This window comes from Saccopteryx leptura, chromosome 5 (assembly GCF_036850995.1).
Source record: "Saccopteryx leptura isolate mSacLep1 chromosome 5, mSacLep1_pri_phased_curated, whole genome shotgun sequence".
NCBI lineage: Eukaryota > Metazoa > Chordata > Mammalia > Chiroptera > Emballonuridae > Saccopteryx > Saccopteryx leptura.
The window spans coordinates 76,092,191-76,102,794 of record NC_089507.1 but is presented as its reverse complement, the minus strand read 5'-3'; positions in this window follow the sequence as shown (position 1 = coordinate 76,102,794).

Here is a 10,604-nt window from a genome sequence, read left to right as displayed (position 1 = left end):
CACTTGATTCTCACAACAACCCTGTGAGGTAGGCATAGTATCGAGTGTTTTTTATTTTTATTTTGCAAAGAACACCAAAGACTAGAGATCTTACGTGATGTGCACACAGTCATGATAAGTGCCAGGACCCAAATTTGAAGCAATGTCTTCCAACTTCACAGCTTGACTCCACCTATCAGCAGCTACCACCTGAGGGCTGCCAGTCATAATGGGGAAGGAGCTTAGTAAGTGAGCATCTGGCTTGTTGAAAAGTCGGGTGGTTTAAAAATAATATATTAGTACTCAGAATCCATAGGATCATCACTTTCAGGGGTTCCCCTGGACCTGTTGCTTGTTGGCTTGAATCTTGTAGGTTGCTTTGGCATATTAGATCATCTGTGAGTCAGCCTGGGCAACTTGGGTGCTCAAGGAACAGAAATGAGAGAATTTTTGTGGCCTTCATTACAATGCTGTGGCACTCCTCATGCTGTTTAATTGTCTGACTTCCCCAATGAAATGTAAACTTCTAAGGGTCAAGCACTGACTTTTTCATCCTTATGGTCTCAGAATTTAGTACAGTGCTGGGCACATAGTAGGTCCTCAATAAAAATTGGTTGAATTCTCAAGGGATTGGGATATTTTATGGAATGCCTTGCATTTTACTTGTATGAAATTGATTTGTATGGAAGAACTATTGTAGATGAATGTGGAACTGCGTATAAAGAAAACTCAGTTGTTTTGATGGGGGTGGAGTGGGGGCGTAGTATACATAGGCACTGCTATTCCAGGGTGTAATTTCATGATTCAAGTGACTTTTGCTTACAATGACAATTTTACTCAATGTGGATTCAAACTGGTGGCTCTAACTTAGTGAAGGATCCATGTAGAATGTAGGTATTTGATGGTCTCTGGGAGTAAAGGGAAGATCTCTCAGCATGGAGAAAAGTAGATTATTTTTGTGAATATAAAGATAATGCTGTTTAAGTAATAAGGAGAGGGTTTTGTGATCAAATTCTTCAAAGATGATTAATCACAATGACCAGTGATCAATAGGGTTGGAAGAGGCCTCAGTCTCTTTCTGGATCAGTACCACCAAGGCACATTCTCCTTGGTCTTCCACATCTTCCTGGACACTTGGCCATCAGAAGTCCCAAGACCCATAGTTGAGATTGTGGTAAATCTCGAACAGGTAGAAGCTGGAGGACAAAGCTGTTGCAGTACAGGCTCGGACCTCAACATAAATGCTCTGAACCCAGAACACATAGGCAAGACATTCACTGCATAGACACTCCCTCCAAGACTAACGGGCTGGCTCCAGTGATACCCATGACTGGTGGCTGAAAGCCGCAGTCCTGATGTTGCTCTTCTATGGGTGGATTACAGCCAAGATTTTGGGTGTCATGACCTGGTGAGTTCTATTTTTTTGAACTGAGTAAGAATTTTTAACTTGTAATATAGGACACCAGCTCACCAGTTTTGAGTGCTCAGGATCTAGTTAGTGGGTCCTGAAGTCATAGGCAGGAAAGCAATCAGCAGCTCCAGGGCTGATTGAGGTTATGGGTCATCCAGAGGTCCTCCCCGTTGTGATGATTGGTGTACGCCGTGGCTGGATGCCTGGTTCCTCCAGGTATTGGTGCCAAATTTCAAACATGGCCTTAATGGCCAAGCATTCTTTTTTTCAGATGTTGTAGTTTTGTTCTGCAGGGATGAAGCCTGTGGGAAAATAAAGTATAAGATTACATCACAGTTGATTTCAGACAATGTTTGGCTTTCCAATGTCCTACCATTACTTATAAGGCACTGACTCCACTTTCAAGGTCCTCTGTAAACAAAGTGAAACATGATGACAGCTGTCGCAAATCTACCCTGTAAGGCTTCATAGATTTTCTGGACCTCAGGCAGCCATGAGCAAGCAGAGCACACTGGCTGCTTGTTCTCCAGAACCTATTTTAGGGAGGGCCTTGGAGTTCGGTCAGATTTGGATTAGGATACACTGGTAATTTATACTAGATGAAGTCTTGGATATTTTCACCTGAAAATAAAGTCAGCATCACCTTCCCATGTAGAGTTAGCGGAACATTCTATCAAAGTTGGTCTTGACATTGGTTGCATTCAAAGATCCTGGAACCTGTTTCCTTAGATCTTAAATTTCAGACCTTGACTTTTAGTTATTAGTTTTAGACCATGATCTTTAAAGCACTAACAGCTCATGATAAATATATAAATTCTCACTAAGGTTGTAATCTTTAATAAAATTTGGTATTATTGAATGCATTTTAACTTACTTGTTTAAGCATAATGCTCTTAACTAGGGAACTTCCCTCTTCTTGAAACCTAAGAGATAGTCCTCATCCTACAGCCATACACAATAGAATCAGAATCATAAAAAATTTAGTTCAACAGCCTTGGTCTGTTCCCAAATCATGAAGCTTAACTTTGTCCAGCTTCAGAAGGAATCAATGGATTCTTGCCTCTATGTCCTTTTGGGGAGAATTTGTGCCCCTGTTTTATGCTTATCAAATTTTTTGCCAGTGTTGTAGAATTAGAAAGGACTAAGAGATTATAGTAATCTCAGTAGATTGATATCACTTACCAGGTAATTGAATTAACCATATGTCATCAAGGCAAATGGTTGAAACTAAAAATAGAAATCAGTTCCAAAAACTTTAGAAGATATCAGGGTTTCCAAAGTGAGCTCTGTGATTACTAATTCCAAAAAATGGTTTTATTATTAAGCATATTTTGGAAACACTATATAATAGCTACTTTTCTTAAAGACTTAAGTTATATAATTTTTAAAGGCTCTGGGAAGTCTTGAAGTAAACAGTCTTATTCAACTATGTTTAACTCAGTATGCCCCCAACATTTCAACATGTAGTTAAGTTTTTAAATAATATTCATTAGCATCTCGTAGAATTGGTGCTACATAGAACAAATTTTAGGGAATTCAAGATGAGCAAATTGGTGAAAAAAATGTTCATTAAAATATTTTTCCATATCAAAATTATAATAAATTAATCAATTACTAATTATTATTACAGTTGTCTTAGAATTAAGTTAAGTTTTTGGAAAATAAGAAATGCATTTGTATAAGATGGATTCTGCCCTTAATAGGTTTATAAACTGGTTAGGGAGATAAGTTTATCACACAAAAAAAACAAAAACAGGCCCTGGCCGGTTGGCTCAGTGGTAGAGCGTTGGCCTGGCATGCAGGAGTCCCAGGTTCGATTCCTGGCCAGGGCATACAGGAGAAGCGCCCATCTGCTTCTCCACCCCTCCCCCTCTCCTTCCTCTCTGTCTCTCTCTTCCCCTCCTGCAGCCAAGGCTCCATGGGAGCAAAAATGGCCCGGGCACTGAAGATGGCTTTATGGCCTCTGCCTCAGGCGCTAGAATGGCTCTGGTTGCAACAGAGCAACGCCCCAGATGGGCAGACCATCGTCCCCTGGTGGGCGTGCCGGGTGGATCCCGGTCGGGTGCATGCGGGAGTCTATCTGACTGCCTCCCTGTTTCCAACTTCAGAAAAATACAAAAAGAACACAAAAAACAAACAAACAAAAAAACAAAAACAAAAATGAAACACCTAAAGATTATATATAACCTAGTACTATGTTAGATAATGCACACTAATAGATTTGATAGTTATAGGAAGAAAAATCAAGTATTGGAATAATGAAGGGAAAAACCATGGAGGAGGTGGAACTGGTTTTGGGGGGATGGTTAGAACTTTGACAGGTTATGGGCAATTTTTATAATTAAAGACTAGAATACACACACTTTTAGGGCTTTGTGGTTCCTACAGCAGGAAATAATATGGCAAACAATACCTTGTTACATTGTAATCGTTTACTTCTAATACTGTATCTTGAGCCTTTCCTATCCAGGGACAGAATGTTTCAGCAGTATAGTTTTCTTTTATTTGTCCTATACTTTTTAGAGTTCTTAACTGGTATATTACCATGAGTTGATTAATTGTGTATTATCTGTAATAGTCTCATTGGTGGCTGGAAGAATATTATTTTATTTATTTTTATATCCTTGGAAACTAATATACAGGGTGTAACAAAATTAGATTTACAGTTGTGAGTACACAAAACAGTTATAAAGCTATTATAATAATCATAACCTTCATGTTTTTTTTTCCATATCAACAATTGTAAACCAAGTTTTGCTCCTATATCCCTATCATCTGGTCCATGGTAGGCCCTTAATAAATATCTGTTGACTATGTGAGAGAATCCATGAAAAAATTATATGGCAGAAAATTGTCTACAACAAATTGGGTTTTGCATCAGGGAAGAAGTTGTAGGCCCTTGAAAACCAGGCAGAGGCCCTGGCCAGTAGGTCAGTGGTGGAATATTGGCCAGTAGGTCAGTGTGTGGATGACCTGGGTTTGATTCCTGGTCAGGGCACACAGAAGTGACCATCTGCTTATTCAACCCTTTCATTTCTCTCACTCTCTCTCTTCTCCTTCCACAGCCATGGCTTGATTGGTTCAAGTACATCTGCCCCTGGCACTGAGGATGGCTTCCATGGCCTCTGCCTCTGGAACTAAAAATAGCTTGGTTGCCAATCTATGGAGCAACTGGCTCAAGATGGGCAGAATATCACCCCATAGGGTGCTTGCCAGATGAATCCCAGTCGGGGCACATGTGGGACTCTGTCTCTCTGCTTCCCTTCCTCTCATTTAATAATTTTTAAAAAGGCAGAGTAAAAGACAGGAAATCAGTAAAGATTCTTATGACAGCTGTGGACAGAAAACATTATTTATGAAAAATCAAACTGGTGGTAAGTAATGCACAGGTTGTATAGAAGAAAAACTTGACCAGGCAATCAATTGAAATTATTATTAAAGTAATCTAGTTACAGGGAGGTAAGGGTATAGAAACAAAACACTAAGAGTATAAGGGAAAATGATACAAATGCCAAGGCTATGGGTCTTTGAAGCTGGCTGGTATGAAAGATCCAGAAGCATGTGTGAAAGTTTATTTTTTAAAAAGTTTAATAATAGCTAAAATTTATTGAATGCTTGTTATAGGTTGTACCAGACACTTTGGTTTAGTGTTTAATCAATCTCATTTATTCCTTACAGTAATTCTAAGAGTGAGAACTATTATCATTTTTATTTCACTGATAAGAAAATAGGTTAGAAAGGTTTAGAAATTTATTAGTGACCCTGCTAGTAATGAGCAGAGTCAGGATCGAAATCAGATTCTGCCTCAGAGCTCACGCTCTTGGCCCCAGTCACTTCTGGAGATGAGATGGATATTTGCTCCTTTCACAGGTAGAAACAGTAGATGAAAAGAAATTTGTTTTGGATATTTGAATTTTTAGATCACTATGAACTATATCACTGGAAAAGACTAACATATCTCCAACTGCTTAGAGCTTGATTTAATAAATGATCAGCTTTTCAAATGGTCTATTAATTAGTATACTGTTTAAACTATACCTCCATCAGTCATGTGGAAATAGACTGCCTCTGTGAGGACAGGACACATTAGGGAGTCAGCAACTGCCTAGTGAGGATACACCTGAGATGGTAACCTGGAGTTGTTGTCTCAAGGCAAGCTGCTGCCTGTTAAGAACACCATGACATCCATGGGCGTCATGGTGGGCTGAGACTGACCTTTGGGCCTGTAAAGCCTGCAGTTAGAATTACTTGACTCGCAGGATTTTGAGGGCCACACAAAGGCTATAGTGTACCTTCGTTTCTTTATTTTCTCTTTGACCAACTCTCTGAGGCTCTAGGGGCTGTTCATCCTGGAAACATTACACATAACCCCCAGGAACTTGATGCAATGTGTTGGGTGTAGTGTTTTATGTTGTTGTTGGGTTTTTGTATTTTTCTGAAGTTGGAAACGGGGAGGCAGTCAGACAGATTCCCGCATGCGCCCAACCGGGATCCACCCAGCATGCCCACCAGGGGGTGATGCTCTGCTCATCTGGAGTGTTGCTCTATTGCAACCAGGGCCATTCTAGCGCCTGAGGCAGAGGCCATGGAGCCATCCCCAGTGCCCAGGGCCAACTTTGCTCCAATGGAGCCTTGGCTGAGGGAGGGGAAGAGAGAGATAGAGAGGAAAGAGAGGAGGCAGGGTGAAGAAGCATATGGGCGCTTCTCCTGTGTGCCCTGGCCGAGAATCGAACCCGGGACTCCTGCATGCCAGGCCAACGCTCTACCACTGAGCCAACCGGCCAGGGCCTGTTGTTTTTAATCTGAGTCTTCTGTCTGTTTTTGCCATGTTGCATTTACATTTTGTGGTGGTTTAAATGCTAATCACAAACAAAGGATGCAAAAAAAAAAATGCAATGACATAAAAGCAAACAGTGAATTTGTGTGGTATATTTGAAAGGGTCTGATTTTTTTTTTTTTAAAGAGGCTGACTTTGAAGACAAAAAAAAACTTGGGCCAGGACTGTCAATATCCAGAATTATAACTTATGTTTGATTTTGCCTTATCACTTCTGTTTCTCTGTCTTTAGTTCATGGTCTTTCTCAAGACATACTTTCTGGATAATTCATTATAGAAATTTGAGTGAAATGATATGATTTTATTTTGCTATTACTGATGTATCTGAGTAGCACATGGTTGTGCTGAATTCAAGATTGTTTGAGATTTTTCATTATTTTATTTGCTTAGGAAAATGAAAGAAAACTGAAACAGAGAAAAAGTGTATAAATGAGTTTCGAAGATCACTGTAGAAATGGCTGCATATATCGCTGTATGTAAACAGGGCACAGAGTTCCACCTTTCATTCCAGACTGCAGACTGACTGAAACCCTTTGTTCAGGCCAGACTGTCGGAGCTGTGCTGGGCATAGCCCACCCAGAAAACCCAATACACTCATCTAAAGGTGCTTTTGACCTTCTGCAAAAGCATTTTTTTTTACAGTTCAGTTTTTATATTGATTACCAATGAGCAAAAGAAACACATAATTATTATATTATAATAATGAACAATGAACCAGTAGTCCGGAGACGTAAAAGTGATGCAAAGTGAAGCAGAAATTAGGAAGTCTCAGGTAAGCACCAAATAAAGTAAATGTCACAATATTGGTAGATACATGCTATTGTTTAATTGATCTTTTAGAAAATCAACATTACATTATATTATGGCTTCTTATGCATCAGAAACAGTCTCGCATCTACTATTTATAACAGTCATTTTTAATAAACAAAATGTGTATGAAAGTTCCAAATGTGCTTCTTATGTAGTGTTTCTAAATCTTGCTAATAAAAAGAATCTTTTTGCTAGAAACTATATTCTCTCTCTCTAGAAGTTCATCTCTTCACAGTTAATTTACTTACCTCAAGCTACCAAGATTCCATTGCAGTACAGTGACATCAGAACTGACATTATACTTTCTATCTCTAGTAAATTTGTATAGTCAGGACATAGTGGAATGGTAAAATTTTTTGGAAGGGATTTAGCAATTAGAAATAAGTTTAGGAACACAGAGAGTCAGAATTTGGGGGCCTTAATATCAAATATAGAACTAGCATATATCAGAGAATATTTCCCTTATTCCTTCAGTATTTTGGTCAATTTACATTTTAATTGTTTTTAACTTATCACATAGAGTCTGTATTGTTGTAGACATTTTGATCATGAGTTTTGACCCCAAAATACTATGTACAAAATGTAAGTAGAAGTGGAAACTCTCACATGCTTTATGATAGCAAGTACAGAAGGTACAACATAAATACTGAAGCAAAGAGGTTAAAGCAATGCACAATTAGAAGATTTTGATATAAACATTATAGATTAAGTGAAACCATGGTAAATTTATTTGCTTGGTATTTGCTAATTTGTGTTTTTAAATGTTTTCTTTCTAATTCTTGTGAGGTAACAGTGATACATCATGAAATCAGTTCCTTTTTTGTACAATACACAATCGCAGTGCGCGCGCGCGCGCGCGCACACACACACACACACACACACACACACACACACACACACAGTTAAAGTCAATGGCAGTGGGTGGTTTATGTCAGGCTGGTTTTGACGCTCCTCTCCCAGAATAAGATAAATGTAAGTGATGAAGAGCTCCTGGGGTTGGTTGAACTCATTTTGTATTCAGCACTCTGCCTGGCCCCTTTCTCATCTCTTTCTCCCTCTTTGTATGTTCAAGCCTACTTGAGTTTCTTTTTTCTTTTGTAGAACTTGATTCTTTTGATGTGTTTCAGGGCACGCCCTGTGGCAAAGAGAACTTCCCAGGAATCGGAAACATAAGCACACAGGTCTGAAACAGCTATCGTGCAGGAGCCAGAAAGGTTCAGGCTCAGGAGCTGGTTTTTCTTTCTCTAAAAGAGCATCAAAACACATAACAGGGGGACAAACATGCAATATATTCTGACTATAGGATTTTAAAGAAAATGTACTATAAACATTTATTGTAGAGTAGGCATTTGATGAAATTTTTAATCTGGATTCAGCCCATAATAATCATTTAACCTGAGATATATCTACAGGCATTTCTCTCTTTGTTAGTTTAACCAAGTTTCCCTGATAATTTTACATTAATTTGTTTCTGTTTCACTGAAGTTACAGCGTCACATATCTGAGATTTTCATGGTACATGGTTCTTAGCTATCCATGAAAAACGAGGTGAGATGGTGCAGTGCTTTAACATTTATTTGCTTATAAAGTTGAAAGAGCTGCAGCTGTAAGTATTATAAAACTACTGTTAGAAGTCAATATCTATAATATTAATAGAAAGTCTACATGGAGGAGGAGTTAATTATTTTATCTCATGTCAGTATTTCTATTTTCATAAATTAGAAATATTTAATAAAATAGTAGTATGTTTTATTTAAAATATCTATGTTTACTCACATATTGTACTTTATGTGGCAAATCTTTCAGGGCTATGTCACTGAATTAGAACTTGGAACTGAAAATGAAAATCAGAATATAAGGAAAAAGTGCAGTTTAAAGTTACATATATACAAACTTAGCACCTTCATATGTTCAAATAATAGTTACAGTAAATTTTTTATCCAAGCCTCACAAAGAAACCTTTTAAAAAACCAAAAGAGTTGGAAAAGCAAACAACTAGAAATTTAATATTTATCTTGTTTGTTTTATTGATTTAGCAAGCCAATCTATATTAATTATGTATATTGTTTACTTTTATACAAATGAGTTCACTTTCATGTTTGTATATTGCAAAGCCTACTGAAAAATAGTATGCAACTCAATGAATAATAAATCTAGAAAAAAGAAATATTTGACCAGCAAAGAGTTGATTTTTTTCAATATAATCAGATTCAGTTTAGTAAATAGATTGAGTGCTATTTATGTGTATATGCTAATGATGTTAGCTATTAACTCCTAGGAAAATAAGTAGTGGTAGCCCTGAATTCATTCAGCATTTTTCAAGGAATTTTATGCTTTGATAACCTATTAATTAGCTAATTGCCACCATTTATTTTAACTTTGATCTTTATATCCACAGCTTAAAAAAAAGAGAGAAAATTATTTCTGAAATGATTGAATTATTCAAATATTGGTCAAATACACATTTTAAACAATAATATGGAAGAATTATTTTAGCAAATTAAGAATACTAGAAAGCAATTTTTATAACTACAATGTTCCTTGAGTCCCATATGCATCTGTGTTACTATTTATGAATATTTTCATAAATATCTATAAATAACAAAAGAAAAAAATTTTTTTGATAATAGAAAAGGCTGAGAATTTACAATACTTGTTTAAATGCTATCTGGAAAGTTTAACAGGGCTGTTTTATTTAAACCAAACCCTAGTTTTTAATACAATATGAATACACAGAGAAGAGTGCAAAAGAAGTGTTATTATCTTTCTCATGCAACATAGACTAATCCTGTTTCTCTCCTTAAAGTTCCATAGTATTTATAGAAACGATGCTTTCAAATGATTTGATCCTAAGTTTGATAAGATAGGCAGGAGCATAGCAGACATGGCCACGGTCTCCAGCTGTGTGGCAGTGGCTGCAAGCAAAGAGTCATATTATGTTCTCGTTATGTTTATAAATGTCAGTGAAAGGCTCACGTTCGGAAGGAGCAATGCACAGAGACTCCCAGTTTACACAGGATCGTGACTGTCACACTACATCATGGCACCTGTCATTGCATATATTCTCATGGTGCTAGAAGTCTTGTCTTGCTTTAGTTACAGTTGTTTCCTTCCTCTGCCTTCCTTTCTGCATAGGTGTTATCTAGGACCTATAAAATGACATTGGAATTTGGCATGCCAGGTAGCAGACTAACACCTTTCGCATTAACCCCAACCTTAGTGCTTTTATGTTTAAAAATATGCAAGATGTATGATAAGTTGGCCTTTTGAAATGGCTTGATGAGTTCAATACTTAACAATATTTCCATCCGTTTGTCTGATGCCTGAAATAAGATTTGTTTAGTGTCCCACTTAAAATTATTACAGTTTACAGAAACCACTTAGGAAAGCAGACACCTATAAATTTTTTCAAATATTTTTCTTTTGAAACAAAAGCAAAACATAGCAGTTGGATTAGAAATTAGTGGACTTAATTCAATTAGATTTTAAATCAAATTTTTAAAGAATAAATGGGAATATTTGAGATACCACATCTACCCACATAATATTGACTGGTTACTTTTATTGA